Source organism: Rhinichthys klamathensis, unplaced genomic scaffold, assembly GCF_029890125.1.
Source record: "Rhinichthys klamathensis goyatoka isolate OS25496 unplaced genomic scaffold, OSU_Roscu_1.1 h1tg000098l_1, whole genome shotgun sequence".
NCBI classification, from domain to species: Eukaryota; Metazoa; Chordata; class Actinopteri; order Cypriniformes; family Leuciscidae; genus Rhinichthys; species Rhinichthys klamathensis.
Window position 1 is genome coordinate 679,412 of NW_026606637.1, and position 17,498 is coordinate 696,909.

Here is a 17,498-nt window from a genome sequence, read left to right on the forward strand (position 1 = left end):
ATGTTCATCGGACATTGTCTATGAGGAAGTCCGACCAGTTATTTATTTGCTTTGGATCACCTAAGAAGGGTCTTCCTGCTTCTAAACAGACGGTTAGTAAGTGGATAGTTGAGGCTATTTCACTTGCATACGAGTACTCTGACCAGCCGTGTCCTTTGGTGGTCAGAGCTCACTCTACGAGGGGTAGGCGGCCTCTAAAGCCTTGTTATTTGGAGTTTCTCTTCAAGACGTATGTGATGCGGCAGGCTGGTCCTCACCGCTCACATTCGTCAGGTTTTACAGTTGGGACCTGGATGCTGCCCCAGGTTCTCAGGTGCTTAGTGCTTAGTTCCAACAGACTAACACTCAGGTACTTGGAATTCTGGCGTTTTGGGTATTCTCGTTCCCAAAGCGTCGATGACGCATCGCGAGTTCCCTCGAAAGGGAACGTCTCAGGTTACGACTGTAACCATAGTTCCCTGAGAAGGGGAACGAGACGATGCGTCACCCTGCCATACTTCCTGCATCCCTGTGATCGGCTTGCTTCGACTTTTTGAAGCTAATGCCGCGTTTCACCGGATGTGCTCTTATGCCTTCCTGGTCATGACGTCACCCGCCCGTGACGCTCATTCTTTCCATTGGACTAGTTGACATTGATGCTCAGACGCATTCACGCTGGGGGCGTTCCCAAAGCGTCGATGACGCATCGTCTCGTTCCCCTTCTCAGGGAACTATGGTTACAGTCGTAACCTGAGACGTTTCATTGCATTACATTCAATGTCCTTTTTGCATTAAGAAATAAAACACAACGTGTGCGTTACATTGCTGCTTTGAAGATCTAACTTATTCCCTTGTGAAGTGAAGAAAAATCATAACATGTGCTCTGTTTCTTTACAACAACTACTCCGTTTGTACATTAAAGAAATAAAACCTAAGATATATATGCTGCTGCATTGCATTGCTTGCAAGATCTATATAACTTATTCCTTTCTGCACTGAAAGAATTCCGTTCTGCATTGAAGAGAACATATGTGACATTGCTGTACAAGAACTAACCTTTTCTGTTAAGAAAAACACATAATATGCTCCGTTTCATTAGATTGCATACAAGATTGCAAAATTTCATTAGATTGCATACTAACTTATTTCGTTTTGCATTAAAGAGGATAGCACAATACAGGTGCTGTTGCGTTTGAGATAGAACAATATAAATAGATATCTTATGTGAACTAACTCATGTGCATTGGAAATATAATTCGACGTATGTGCTTTGCAATGCATACAAGATCTATCATATTCCGTTGTGCAACTGAATATATACATGTGCATTGAAGAGACAACAAATAACAAAGTACTTTCGAATTGCATCGATCTAAGATCTATCATCTTCCGTTGTGCATTGGACTTCACACAAAACGTGTTTGATGTTGCATTGCATTGCTTGCAAGATCCAATTTATTTCGTTGTGCATTTAAGAGGATACACAAACACAAAAGCAGTTGGATTTAAGAGATAAAAAACATGTTTACTGTTGCATTGCAATGTATACAAGCACTAACTTAAGTATGCTGTGTTTCATTAGATTTCATACATCCAAACTTATTTCTTTGTGAATTAAAGAGATGTAAGAGATAAAAAAAAATTATGTTGCATTGCATACAATGCAAAACTAACTCATTCCGTGTGCATTGAAGATATAACACATGATATATGCGCAGTTTGTTTAATTGAATTGAAGATCTGAATTTTTCTGTTGTGCATTTGAAAATAACCGATTTAATCTAAACCGATCTAAACCGATAATAATCGATTTCTTTCTATTGTATGCATACAAGATCTGATTCATTCCGTTTTGCATTTATGAGATAGCATAGGACAGAAGCTGTTGCATTTAAGAAATTAAAAAATGCTTAATGTTGCATTGCAATGTATACAAGAACCAACTCATTTTGTATGCATTATATGACATATGTGGTGTTTCATTGCATTGCATTCAAGATCTAACTTATTCCTTACGATTAACTTACGAAATAACTTATTCCCTTGTGATTTGAAGAGTTATCACATAAGATACGTGATTTTGCATTGCATTGCTTGTACAACTGATTGCGTTGTGCATTTAAGACATAACAAAAAATGTTTGCTATACACACTCATTGAGTCCTTTTGATCTTTCATCAACATACTACTGTCTATATTTGACCTAATGAAAAATATATCTTGTGAGAAAGTACTCTGGAAATACCACATCTACATCTTTCTGATGTTACATCAGCCAGTCAGACAGAAGTCCGTATTTGACCTACTGAACATATTTCAGGCCAAAGAGTTCTCGATCTTGAACATTCTATACATATTCATAGAATCCTTCTCACATTAAATCAGCAGAACAGTAGTATATACTCCAAAAATGTACATGTTTCAGGCCTTGATGTTGACTTTTCTATACATGCATACTGTGTTTTATCCAGATACAGTAGTCCATATTTTTCAAGATACAGTAGAAAAGAAAAAAGCCTCCAAAAAAAGGTAACACGATACATAGTCATGGAATCCTACTCACGTTACATCAGCAAAACAGAAGTACATATTTGGCCTACTGAACATAATTCAGGCCAAAGTATCCTTGATGTTGACCTTCCGTTGACCTCAATGACTCCTGATGTTTTATAGCCAGGAAGTAGTCCACCTGTTGACCATATTTCAAGCCAAAGAGTTCTCGATCTTGAACTTTCCATTAATGCTCATAGAATCCTTCTCACATTACATCAGCAGAACATTATAGTACATATTTGACCTACTCAAAAAATATAATATTTGACATATTGGACATGTTTCAGTCCAAAGCGTCCTTGATGTTGACTTTAATATACATACATACTGTGTTTTATCCAGATACAGTAGTCCATATTTGACCTTTTGAACATATTAACGGACAAAGAAAAAGGCCTCCTAAAACCCTAAATTACTATACATACTCATAGACTCTTTCTGATTTCACATCAGCCAGACAGTAGTCCATATATGACTAAACATAATTCAGGCCAAAGCATCCTTGATGTTGATCTTTCGTTGACCTCATTGATTCCTTCTGATGTTTTAATAGCAAGGAAGTAGTCCATATTTGACCTGTTGACACCTGTTTCAGGCCAAAGAGTCCTTGATCTTGAACTTTCTATTAATACTCATAGAATCCTTCTCACATAACATCAGCAGAACAGTATAGTACATATTTGACCTACTCAAAAAATGTCATATCTGACATATTGAACATGTTTCAGGCCAAAGCGTCCTTGATGTTGACTTTTCTATACATACATACTGTGTTTTATCCAGATACAGTAGTCCATATTTGACCTATTGAACATATTAACGGACAAAGAAAAAGGCCTCCTAAAACCCCAACTTACTATACATACTTATGTATATACATACTATGTATATACATACAAAGAGTCCTCGATCTTGAACATTCTATACATGCAGAATCCTCGATGTTGACCTATCTATACATAATCTTTGACTCCTTCTGATGTTTTCCCAACCAGAAAGGAGTCCATATTTGACCCTCTGAACATATCTCTGGCCAAAGAGTTCTCGATCTTGAACTTTCTATACATACTCATTGACTCCTTTTGATGTTTCATCAACATACAGTCTATATTTGACCTATCGAACATATGACTTCTGAAAAAGTATTCTTGCATTATCTTTGTAAACCTAGTCACTTAAATTGTCTGATGTCCATATTTGGCCTGCTGAACATAATTTAGGCCAAAGCATCCTTGATGTTGACCTTTCGTTGACCTCTTTGACTCCTTCTGATGTTTTAATAGACAGACAGAAGTCCATATTTGACCTAGTGAACATATTTCAGGCCAAAGAGTCCTCGATCTTGAACTTTCTATACATTCTCATAGAATCCTTCTCACATTAAATAAGCAGAACAATAGTACATATTTGACCTACTCAAAAAATTCACGTTTCAGGCCTTGATGTTGACTTTTTTATACATACATATTCTTTTATCCAGATACAGTAGTTCGTATTTGACCTATTGAACATAATTCTGGCCAAAGTAAAAGGCCTCCTCAAAGAGGTTACTTACTATTATAGTCATAGAATCCTACTCACGTTACATCAGCTGAACTATTTGGCCTACTGAACATAATTCAGGCCAAAGCGTCTTCGATGTTGACCTATCTATACATAATCTTTGACTCCTTCTGATGTTTTATCAGCCAGGAAGTTGTCCATATTTTAAGTATTCACCATATTTCAGGCGAAAGCATCCCGTATGTTGACCTTTCTATCGATACTCATTGACTCCTTCTGATGTTACCTCATCCAGACAGCCCATATTTGACCTACTGAACATAATTCTGGCAAAGAATTCTAGATGTTGAGCTATCTATACATACTCATTGACTCCTGATGTTTTCCCAACCAGACAGGAGTCCATATTTGACCTACTGAACATATTTCTGGCCAAAGAAAAAGGCCTCCTCAGAGGGTAACTTGTTATACATACTCAAAGACTCTTTCTGATTTTACATCATTCAGACATATTTGACCAACTGAACATCTTTCAGGCAAAAGCTCCTTGATGTTGACCTTTTTGTACATACTCATTGACTCATATGTGACCTACTCAAAAAGTTTCAGGCCAAATGACTCATCGATTTTAAGTTTTTTTTTACATATTTATTTACTCCAGCAAATGTTTTACTAATGGAACATATTTCAGGCCATAGATCATCGTAGTGAATGACTCCTTTTGATGTTATATAATGTATTTCATATTTGAAAATGTAACATTTTTCAGACCAAAGAGTCCTCATTCTTGACCCCCTTCTATACATAGTCATTCACTCCTTCTAATATTAAGTCAGCCAGAATGTAGTCCATATTTGAACTACTTACCATAATTCAGGCCCCAGAGTCTTGATGTTGACCTTGATGTTTCTATACATTCTCATTGACAGAACTTGACCATGGACATACTTGAACTACTGAACATATTTCTGGTCAAAGTGTAACTTAATATACATACTCATAGACGCCATGTGATGTATTTTCAACAAAAAACAGAACTCATATTTGACCTATTGAACGTATCCTGTGCAAAGAATCCTCGATCTTGACTCAATACATAATCATCGAGTCCTTCTGATGTTTTTCAGTCATTTTTTCCATCAACAATTCAAAATATCTTGGTGGAAATGACAAATCTGGAAGGAAACCGTGTGTTTGGTGATGACTGGAGGGATGTGGACTGGACCGACATGGAAGCATATATTGGTCTGCTCCTTCTTGCAGGAGTGTATCGCTCCAACAATGAAGCCCTGTCCAGTTTGTGGGAGGCTGAAACTGGACGGGCAATTTTTCGGGCTGTCATGTCGCTAAGGAGATTCAGAAGATTGAGTAAAGTCATTCGATTTGATGACAGGGCCACAAGACCTGCACGGCGCGAAAGTGACAAGCTGGCACCCATTCGTGATGTGTGGAATTTATGGGTTGAGGGTCTCCCACTAATGTGCAACCCTGGCCTGGACATTACAGTGGATGAGTGCCTCGTGCCATTCCGAGGTCGCTGCTCCTTCAAGCAGTACATGCCCAGCAAGCCGGCGAAATATGGGATCAAAATCTGGGCAGCATGTGACGCCAGGACAAGCTATGCATGGAACATGCACGTTTTCACCGGCAAGCCAGAAAGAAAGAAATCAGGGCATGCGTGTGGTCCTTGATTTGACCACTGGTCTCCAGGGACACACAGTAACATGTGATAACTTCTTCACAATTTATGCATATGGCCTTGGCCAGGAGCTCCTGAGAAGGAAGTTGACCATGGTTGGCACAGTTAGGAAAAACAAGCCTGAACTCCCACCTGCCCTTCTGACAACGAGGGACCGAGTTTGTTTTTCCTCTATCTTTGCCTTCACTGAGACACACAGTCTTGTGTCATACTGCCCCAAAAGGCGTAAAAATGTGCTGCTGATGAGCACATGCCACAAAGATGCCAAAGTGACAGGGAGGACAAGAAGCCAGAGGTTATCTTGGACTACAATCGCTGCAAAGGTGGAGTTGACAACCTTGACAAGGTATTTACAAATTTTATATTTTGATGCATTTTTTTGCAAATTTGTATTCAAAGTTGGTGACAGAGTGGCATTTCTTTTGCCAGCAGATATACTAATTTGTGTGTGTGTGTTTGTTTGGAATATTGCAGATGGTTGCAAGCTACAGTTGCAAGCGAAAAACAAATCGTTGGCCAATGGTTGTCTTCTCTACCATCCTGGATGTATCTGCCATAAATGCATTTGTGGTTTGGAGGGAGGTAAATCCATCATGGGAGAGAGGGAAGAATTACAAAAGGAGGCTCTTTCTAGAAGAGCTGGGGAAAGCTCTGGTGTCCCTTCACATGGAGCGACGAAAAAGCCTGCCTCATGCACCAGCCTCTGCAGCAATGCTGAAGAGAAAACAAGATGCTTCCAATTCAAAAGAGAAAGGTGTCAGTTTGTCCACGGGCCAAGGATTCAAAAACGGATAAGCAGTGCGCAAACTGCAAAAGAGCCATTTGTGCTGCTCACAATTCACTCTTAATTCACATTTGGTTCATTAAAATAAATAATATGCAACTACAATCTGTTCCCTACCAGGGAACTTCGAGCTGCGTGACAACGCATTGGGAACGCCTCCAGCGTGACGCGTCTGAAGCATGAATGAAATCAGTCCAATGGCGAGACGGAACGTCATAGGCGGGTGACGTCATCGACCAGGAAACTATATAAGCACCCCATAACACAAGCGCGTCAGCTTCTGAAGTCTTCAGCAAGCGCTCTGTGTCAAATATATCAGTCTGTGTCTCAAAGTGTTTTTGTCTGTCCTTAGAAATTGCTAGGCAGGAGTTTTTCACATCTAAAAAAACTATAAAAAGAGACGATATATATTATGGCGAGTGAACAGCAGTTCAGAAAGTGTGTGCATCCCTGCCCACGTTACATCACGGGTGGGGACACTCACGATCTGTGTGTTGTTTGTTTGGGAGTACAGCATGCTCAGTCAGCTCTCGAGGGAGCTGATTGTGAGCATTGCGAGCGTTTGTCAATGAAAACGCTCCGCTCCCGCCGAGCCCTCTTCGAGGAGAGTGGTTCGGTTCGCGATCCCCGCGGTTCGGGTCCCGCTGCTGCCGAGGCACAGCGGAGGCGCCAATCGTGGGGTTCGCAAATGGATCTATCAGCGGGGATTGAGACGGGCTCTGCCTTTTCTCTGCCCTTACCTGATAGATCCAGTGTCTCAGATCCCGGGGTGGAAGCACGCGCTGCGGTTTCTTCCCCCCGGGCTGAGGCACCAACACTTCAACTATCCAGTTCTGAGGAATTGGATGTTGAAAGTGTTGATACAGCAGAGACTGGGGACTCGTCACTTCAGTCTCCTGCTAGTGAGGAGCTTATGGAGGTGTTGACTCGTGCAGTTGAAAAATTAAGCATTGAGTGGCCAGCTGATAGACAGGAGTCTAGATTAAAAAGCAAGTTGGATGAGAGATTATTGCCATCTCGCTCTGCACTTCCACGTCGGTGTCTACCGTTCTTTCCTGATCTCCACACCGAGGTGTCGAGATCATGGAATAGACCGGTATCTGCTAGAATTTTTACGCAGCAGACCTCAGTTTATTCGAATATTTCTGGGGCAAAATATTATGGTTATGGGGCGATGCCTAAGGCGGAGGAAGTTTTGGCGAGCCATCTTTCTCCTGCCACGGCATCGTCCTTTAAGACACCGGCGTTGCCCACCAAGCCATTAAGAAACACCTCGGCTTTGGTGGGCAAAGCTTACTCGGCGGCGGGACAAGCAGCTTCATGTCTTCACACTATGGCTATCTTGCAAGCATATCAGGCAGATCTATTACAAGACATTAGTGAGGGGGAGGAAATAAAAGCTGATGTGGTCAGAGAATTACGTCAGGCAGCCGATCTCTCTCTCCGTGCCACCAAGGAGACGGCCAGATCAGTCGGCCGCTCTATGGCAGCCTTGGTGGCCACGGAGAGGCACTTATGGCTAAATCTGTCTAATATGAAAGAGAGAGAAAAATCCTTCCTTCTGGATGCGCCGCTGTCGACTGCTGGCCTCTTCGGTGACTCAGTGAATTCGGTCATCGAGAGGTTTCAGGAAGAAAAAAAGCAGGCAGCGGCGCTCCAGAAGTTCCTCCCCCTCCGTGTGCATGTCCCCGGGGCCGCTGGGCGGGAGCAGCCCCGGCCGTCGAGTAGCTCCTCACACAGGGCGCAACAAAAGAAGAGTGTCGCGTCTCGCGCTCCTCCCCAGCGAAACTGGGCCGAGGCGCGGCACTCTCAGACGAGGTCTTCCAGGGGCAAAGCCGATCTGAGGACGGTTATTGTCGCCAGGAAGGCTTCGTCGAAGAAATCCTGACGCCAAGGGTGTCAGGATGTTGAGGGTGGTCCCCACCGAGAGAGAAAGGTGTTCGCCGCTGTACACGGCGCCCGTTCTGTCTCGGTGCCCTCAGGGGCCTGTTCTGCCAACCCCGCCTGCGTGCCGGGGCGTAGACGGTCCCAGCGAGCGCTTTCCCGAGGGAAGCTCGCCCGCTCTGAGGAGCGGTTTAGAGCGGTCAGACCAGTTGTTCCCTGCCGGTGCGCCGTTACAGGGCACTGTGTCTGCCACTCAAAATATTCCAGAGGCCAGTCTCGAGAGACTGGTACCCTTAGTAGAATTTTTGGCAGAATGGAAAAGCCTTCCAAATGTATCTCGTTGGGTTCTGCAGACTATCGAGAAGGGGTACGCGATTCAGTTCAGATCACGCCCGCCTCGCTTCAGAGGGGTTCTGCCCACAGTGGTGGGCCCCGAGCAGGCTCTGGTTATGGAACAGGAGGTGAAAACTCTCCTGCTGAAGAGGCTATAGAACGAGTTCTTCCTCCCAGCAGAGAGTTGGGTTATTACAGCCGATATTTCATCGTTCCAAAGAAGGATGGGGGGTTGCGTCCAATTTTAGATCTGCGCCTGTTAAATCGCTCAGTAGGGAAGCTCAAGTTCAAAATGCTTACTCTCAAGCAGATCGTGTCACAGATCAGGTCCGAGGACTGGTTTGTCACGATAGATCTAAAGGACGCGTACTTTCACATTTCCATCCTTCCACAACACAGGAAGTTCCTGAGGTTTGCTTTCGGGGGCGAAGCATACCAATATCGGGTTCTTCCGTTCGGCCTAGCACTGTCTCCCCGAACTTTCACGAAATGTATGGATGCAGCTCTGGCTCCGCTGCGACTCCAGGGCATCCGCATTTTAAATTATATCGACGATTGGTTGATTCTGGCTCAATCGGAGCACCAGGCGATTCGGCATCGAGATGTCGTTCTCGCCCATATCAAAAAGTTGGGGTTGAGGCTCAACGCCAAAAAGAGTGTGCTTTCTCCAGTACAGAGGACCACTTTTCTCGGCGTGGTTTGGGATTCGACAACGATGCAGGCACGTCTGTCTCCTGCTCGTATAGCTTCGATTCTCTCAGCCGTCAAACAGGCAAAGCTAGGCCAGTCACTCACTGTGAAAGAATATCAGAGGATTCTGGGTCTGATGGCAGCAGCGTCCAACGTTATACCTTGCGGCCTGCTGTACATGAGACCACTGCAGTGGTGGCTCAGGACCAAGGGGTTCTCCCCGAGGGGAAACCCGCTCCGCAAGATCAGGGTTACGCGACGGTGTCTCCGTGCTCTGGCTATGTGGAAAGAACCTTGGTTCCTGTCCCTAGGTCCTGTGATGGGGGCCCCGTGTCATCGAGCAACACTGACGACGGATGCCTCCCTCACAGGTTGGGGGGCGATCATGAGTGGTCGCTCGGCCCAGGGTCTGTGGCAGGACCATCATCTTCATTGGCACATAAATTGTCTAGAAATGATGGCGGTGTTCCAGGCTCTGAAACACTTCCTCCCAGACCTGAGGGGTCACCATGTTCTTGTCCGGTCAGACAACACATCGGTGGTCTCTTATATAAACCATCAGGGGGGTCTGCGTTCGCGCCCATTATACAAGCTGGCTCGCCAGATCCTTCTATGGTCCCAGGGGAAGCTTCTTTCATTGAGGGCAATTTATATCCCGGGATATTTGAATCAGGGGGCAGACTTCCTGTCGAGGCAGGGGCCGAGGCCCGGGGAGTGGAGACTCCACCCCGAGGTGGTGGAGCTCCTATGGAAACATTTCGGTCGTGCCGAGGTAGACCTATTTGCATCCAGGGAAACATCACACTGCCAACTGTGGTTTTCCCTAAGTCCCCGAGGTCACGCCTGTACGCATTTCCCCCGATTGCTCTGCTCCCAGGAGTTCTGGAGAGGGTGCGCCGGGACGGGGTCAGTCTACTGTTGGTAGCCCCGTACTGGCCGGCCCGAGTTTGGTTTTCGGACCTAATTTCTCTCCTCGACGGCTCTCCTCTGGAGATACCGATGAGGAGGGACCTTCTCTCTCAGGCGAGCGGGTCGATACTTCACCCCCGCCCAGATCTGTGGAGGTTGTGGGCTTGGCCTCTGAGGGGGCCCAGCTCATAGAATCTGGTCTCTCGACTGAGGTCGTGGAGACCATCCTCCACTCCAGAGCTCCGGCCACTAGGAAATTATATGCCTTGAGGTGGAAAATGTTCACCTCTTGGTGTGGAGAACACCAGTTGGACCCAGTCAACTGCCCGGTCGGTGCAGTGCTGGAATTCCTTCAGGAGCGTTTCTCCACAGGGTTATCCCACTCCACACTGAAGGTGTATGTGGCGGCCTTATCTGCTTACCACGTCCCTTTGAATGGAGCTTCTCTTGGGAGACACCCACTTGTAACCCGTTTCCTTCGTGGCACTCTGAGGCTGAGGCCAGCAGTTCGCACGAGGGTGCCGGCCTGGGACCTGGCGGTTGTTCTAGAAGGTCTCTCTCTAGCACCGTTCGAGCCCATTGAAGAAGTTTCGGAGAAATTCCTCACTCTTAAAACTATCTTTCTTCTGGCTATATCTTCATTAAAGAGAATAGGAGATATCCAAGCTCTGTCGGTCTCTCCCTCGTGCTTGGAATTTGCACCAGGCATGGTGAAGGCTTTCCTCTTCCCTAGGCCAGGATACGTTCCCAAGGTACCAACCAATGTGGTCGGGCCTATTGTACTGCAGGCTTTCTGTCCTCCTCCATTTCTGACGTCGGACCAAGAGAAACTAAATCTGCTCTGCCCTGTTAGGGCCCTAGATGCATACGTCCACAGAGCTGCCCTGTGGAGGAAGAGCGAACAGCTATTCGTTTGCTTTGGACCCCCTAAAAAGGGCTGTCCAGTATCTAAGCAGAGGTTGAGCAAGTGGGTGGTCGAGGCCATCTCACTTGCCTACGAGTCTGTCGGTCAGCCTTCTCCTTTGGCTGTCCGGGCTCATTCAACCAGGAGTATGGCTGCCTCTAAGGCTATCCTGTCAGGAGTATCTATCCAGGATGTTTGTGACGCGGCAGGCTGGTCCTCACCGCACACATTCGTGAAGTTTTATCATCTCGACTTCAGCTCCACTCCAGGGGCGCAGGTGCTTTCGTCTGTATGTGCGCTCTGATTTCACACGACGGACACTTGCTCGCATGGCGACGTTGGTATTAGCGTTCCCAATGCGTTGTCACGCAGCTCGAAGTTCCCTGATAGGGAACGTCTCTGGTTACGTATGTAACCTTAGTTCCCTGAAGGGAACGAGACGCTGCGTGTCTGTGCCATACTCCCAGCATGCCCGTGAGCACTTGCTTCAGTCTTATCAGAAGCTGACGCGCTTGTGTTATGGGGTGCTTATATAGTTTCCTGGTCGATGACGTCACCCGCCTATGACGTTCCGTCTCGCCATTGGACTGATTTCATTCATGCTTCAGACGCGTCACGCTGGAGGCGTTCCCAATGCGTTGTCACGCAGCGTCTCGTTCCCTTCAGGGAACTAAGGTTACATACGTAACCAGAGACGATTCTAAGTCTTGTCCTTTAGGTGTTTCTTATGTGGCAATTCCTGTGGTATTTTGTAAAAACAGACATTTCAAAACGCATCAAAAACGACCAAAATTCTACTATTTGAAAGAATATTTATTTTTAATGTCTTGTATAATGTTTATACATATATAAATTCACAAAATGTATCACAAAAGTTATGATATAAGCAGTTGGCCACATCCAGTAAAATGAATGGCCCTCTGCTATTGCCCTCTGCTGAGTATCTATGGAAAAAACAATTTATTTCTTAAATTGTAATTCCTTCAGGTTTTTCTTTGACCAACAGATGGCAGAATTATACAGCTAACACCTAGATCAATATCAAGAAACAACTTATATTTAATTTGGATCATAATTTAAGTATTTTTTTCATAAAAATATAATATTTCACATGCAAGCTAATGGTATAGTTGAGTAATTGTGTGGTAAATAGGTACAAAAGTACTTTGTATATCCAAAAACACAGCATTACTGTATAGATGAGAAGTAAACAAATATATATATATATTCTATGTATTATTAAAAATGCATATTTTTTTTTACAACCATTCTATACATTTTGGGGTCATATAGACCCCAAATGCACTGAGTGTAAACAGGAAACTAAGAGCATATGAAGGTTAAGAGATTAAAAAAACATATTTACCTTTGCATGCAATGCATACAAGAACTATCTTATTCCGTTGTGCATTTGAAGAGACAACACAAAACATATGTGCTTTCATCACGTTGCATTGCATTCAAGATCTTATTTATTTCATTGTGCATTTAGGCGACAACAACATATGTGCCTTGCATTCAAGATTTAACTTATTCCGTTGTACATTTGAGAATAACACATGAAAATGTGCCTTTCAAGGCATGCAAGATCTAACTTATTCCGTTGTGCATTTAGGCGATAAACAACGTGTGCTGTTGCATTTGCACTGCATGTCAGAACTAAGTCGTTCCGCCGGCATTGAAGAAGACATACATATGTGCTGTTGCAATCCTACTTATTCCATAGTGCATTTAAGAATAACATAACAACACAGAAACTGTTGCATTTAAGATTTAATAATTTTTTATTATTGCATTGCAATGTATACAAGAACTAACTCATTTTGTGTGCATGATGTGACATATGTGCCAATTCAACGCTATCTCACGACCAATTCGTACGAGTGATTAAAAGGTGGCTAATTCGTACGAATTCGTACGACCTCACTCGTACGAATTCGTACGATTTGTCTAAACCCACGTGATGGGTAGGTTTAGGGGCGGGGTCAGGGGTAGGTCATTCGTACGAATTCATACGAATTTGGTAACTCGTGAATTAGCAAAAATCATACGAATATGTACGAGTGAGGTCGTATGAATTCGTACGAATTAGCCACCTCGTAAAATTCGTACGAATTGCCGTGAGATCAGGTTGGCCAATTTCATTGCATTGCATTCAAGATCTAACTTATTCCCTTTTGCATTCAAGAAATAAAACACAACGTGTGCGTACATTGCTGCATTCAAGATCTAACTTATTCCCTTGTGACGTGAAATAAAAACATAACATGTGCTCTGTTTATTTACAACTAACTATTCCGTTTGTACATTAAAGAAATAAAACAGGATATGTGCTGATGCATTACATTGCTTGCAATATCTATATAACATTCCTTTCTGCACTGAAAGAATAACCAATTCTGTTCTGCATTGAAGAAAACATATGTGACATTGCTGTTACGTTGCAATGCGTACAAGAACTAACCTTTTCCGTTGAGAAAAACACTTAATATGCTCTGTTTCATTAGATTGCATACAAGATTGCAAAATTTCATTAGATTGCATACTAACTTATTTCGTTTTGCATTAAAGAGATAACTCAATACAGGTGCTGTTGCGTTTGAGATAAAATAATATAAATAGATATCTTATGAGAACTAACTCATGTCATGTGCATTGGAAATATAATTCGACGTTTGTGCTGTTAAAATGCATACAAGATATATATGTGTGCCTTGTTGCATTGCATCTTATTCCGTTTGTGCATTGAAGAGACAACAAATAACAAAGTACTTTCAAATTGCATTGCATAGTAGATCTATCATCTTCCGTTGTGCATTGGACCATCACACAACGTATTGCAACACACAATGTATTGCATTGCATTGTTTGCAAGATACATCTTATTTCGATGTAGCATGGTATACATCAGTTTCTTTAGATTGCATACAGGAATTGAATTATTCTGTTGTGCATTTAAGAGATACACCGTGTGTTTATTTCATTACAATGCATAGAGACTGACATTCTATTATGTATTTAATAACACACAACAAAGAAGCTGTTGCATTTAAGAGATACAAAAACATTATTATTGTTGCATTGCAATGCATACAAGAATTATCTCATTCCGTTGTGCATTTGAAGAGACAACAGAAAACATATGTGCTTTCGCCATGCATTCAAGATCTTTTTTATTATATTGTGCATTTAGGAGATAACAACGTGTGCTGTTGCATTTGCACTACCTGAACTAAGTCATTCCCTTGTGCATGTACTGTTGCATTGCATTGCATTCAAGATTTAACTTATTCCGTTGTGCATTCCAATGCATACTATCACAAACTTATTCAGTTGTGGACTGATGAGAACAGGTGTGCTGCATGGCATTCATTGCAGCAGCACACATGCAGCAGCACATGACATTTACAAACAAAGCATTTAAGAGATAAAAAAAAACATATTTACTGTTGCTTTGCAATGCATACAAGAACTATCTCATTCCGTTGTGAACATAGGCGATAAACAACGTGTGCTGTTGCATTTGCACTGCATGCCAGAACAAAGTCATTCCGTTGTGTTTACTGTTGAATTAAAATGCATACAAGAATTAACTCAAGTATGCTGTTTCATTAGATTTAATACACCAAACTTATTTCTTTGTGAATTAAAGAGATAAGAGATTTAAAACATTTTTTTTGCTGTTGCATTGCAAGATTTAGCAAAACTACCTCATTCCGTGTGAATTGAAGATATAACATGATATATGTGCAGTTTCTTTAGATTGCACAGGAATTGATTTATTCTGTTGTGCATTTAAGAGATACAACGTGTGCTGATTTCATTGTAATGCATAGAGACTGACTTATTCCATTATGCATTTAAGAATAACACATAACAAAGCTGTTGCATTTAAGAGATAAAAAAAAACATTCTTACTGTTGCATTGCAATGCATACTAGAACTATCTCATTCCATATGTGCTTTCACATTGCATTCAAGATCTTATTTTTTCCATTGTGCATTTAGGAGAACACCATGTTTGCTGTTTGCGCAAAAAAAAGAAGCTGTTTAATTGCATACAATGCATAAAAAAACTAACTCATTCCGTGTGCATTATAACACGATATATGTGCAGTTTCTTTAGATTGCATATAAGAACTGAATTATTCTGTTGTGCATATGAAAATAACACATGAAACAATCGATTTATTTCTATTGTATGCATACAAGATCTGATTTCTTCCGTTTTGCATTTATGAGGTATAACGTGTGCTGATTGCATTGCAATGCATATGAGAACTATCTCATTCCGTTGTGAATTTAGGAGATAAAACAAAATGTTTGCTATACACACTCATTGACCCCTTTTGAAGTTTCATCAACATACTACTGTCTATATTTGACCTATTGAACATATATCTGGTGAAAAAGTACTCAGACAATACATATTCATAGACTCTTTTTGATGTTACATATTTGACCTACTCAAAAATTTGTTATTATTTTACCGTCCTTGATGTAAAATATTTTAAAACGTTAAAACGATTATTTAAAACGTCCTTGATGTTGACCTTTCTATAGATACTCATTGACTCCTTCTGATGTTACCTCAGCCAGACTGAAGCCTATGACTTATGGGCATACTGAACATATTTGTCTATGTGTCAAAGTGTCCTCAATCTTGACCTTTTCTATACATAGTCATTCACTCCTTCTAATATTAAATCAGCCAGAATGTAGTCCATATTTGAACTACTTACCATAATTCAGGCCCCATAGTCCTTGATGTTGACCTTGATGTTTCTATACATTCTCATTGACTCCTGATGTTATTTCATCCGTACAGAACTTGGCCATGGACATACTTGAAGTAGAACATATTTGGCCAAAGAGTCCTCAAAGTGTAACTTAATATACAGACTCATAGACTCCATCTGATGTATTTTCAATTAAAAACAGAACTCATATTTGACCAATTGAACGTATCCTGTACAAAGAATCCTCGATCTTGACTCAATACATAATCATCGAGTCCTTCTGATTTTTTACAGTCATACAGTTTGTATGTCCATATGTGATGGGAATCTCTAGGCACCTCACGATTCGATTCGATTACGATTCAGAGGGCTGCGATTCGATGCTAAAGCGATTATCGATTATCTGAATCTTTTTGTGTGTGTGTGTGTGTGACTATAAATACTTTGCTTTAAAAGTACCAAGTAATGACCCATAAAGAATTAACGTACAATATATTTTATTTTACAATCAACAGGAAAATAAATGTGTGCCTGAACTAGCAGCATACTTGTAGTAAATTAATAATATCAACGACCGGTACAGCCGAGTGTTTTTCCTCCTCTGGGTGGAAACGTGTCATATGGCTTCTCATATTTGTCGTGTTTCCGAAATATTTTAGTTTTATTCTACAAAGCTTACAAATAGTGTGGCTCTTGTCCAGCTCCTTTCCCCCTTCAACTTCATAAGCCAAAATATTTCCACACTTCAGCTTTTAACGAGGAGGGTGTTTGGATTTCACGCTCAGCCATCGCGTCTCTGTTATGTGCACGCCACAGACTCTGCACTCCACAGGCACTGCACTTCCGCGCTTCAGAGTTCCGTCTTTTGCGTTCCGTCAATATTATGTTATTATTAATATATATATATATACTTTTTTTTTTTTGAAAATCGATTTTTGATATTTGTGAATCGATTCAGAATCGTCCACGTCCGCATCGCGATGCATCTAATAATCGATTTTTCCCCCCACCCCTATGATGACGCTTTGCCGCATCCTGAGCTTCCTTTTCAATATTTACAGATCGATTTTACACACATGCCCCCATGTGGAAATCACAAATACTTGTTCGTGATTGTTGATCGATTTACTGAGTGGCCAGAAGCTTTTCCGTGTGGTAAAGAAAACGCTCAGACGGTTGTAAAGGTTCTTGCAAAAGAAATTATACCACGTTTCGGTATTCCAACCGTTATAGCGAGTGATAATGGAACTCCGTTTGTTTCAAAAGTCACACAATTATTAGCCAAAGAGCTTAACATTAATTGGCACTTCCATATTCCCTATTCGCCGCAATCATCAGGTAACGTAGAGAGGACGAATAAGACGATAAAAGAACGTCTCAATAAGGCATGTCTAGATACAGGCAGAAATTGGGTTGATTTGCTGCCTGCTGTATTGACGGAAATGAGAATGTCCCCATCAGCAACCACAAAAATGTCTCCATTTGAAATTCTGATGGGTAGACCTTTCCCGGCCCCTTAGG

The 17,498-nt window shown here is 42.1% G+C and overlaps 1 pseudogene; it reads left to right on the forward strand.

Moving 5' to 3' along the window:
- Positions 1 to 5,513: 5,513 nt before the first annotated feature.
- Positions 5,514 to 6,529, forward strand: LOC130086554 (piggyBac transposable element-derived protein 4-like; annotated as a pseudogene).
- Positions 6,530 to 17,498: the final 10,969 nt, after the last annotated feature.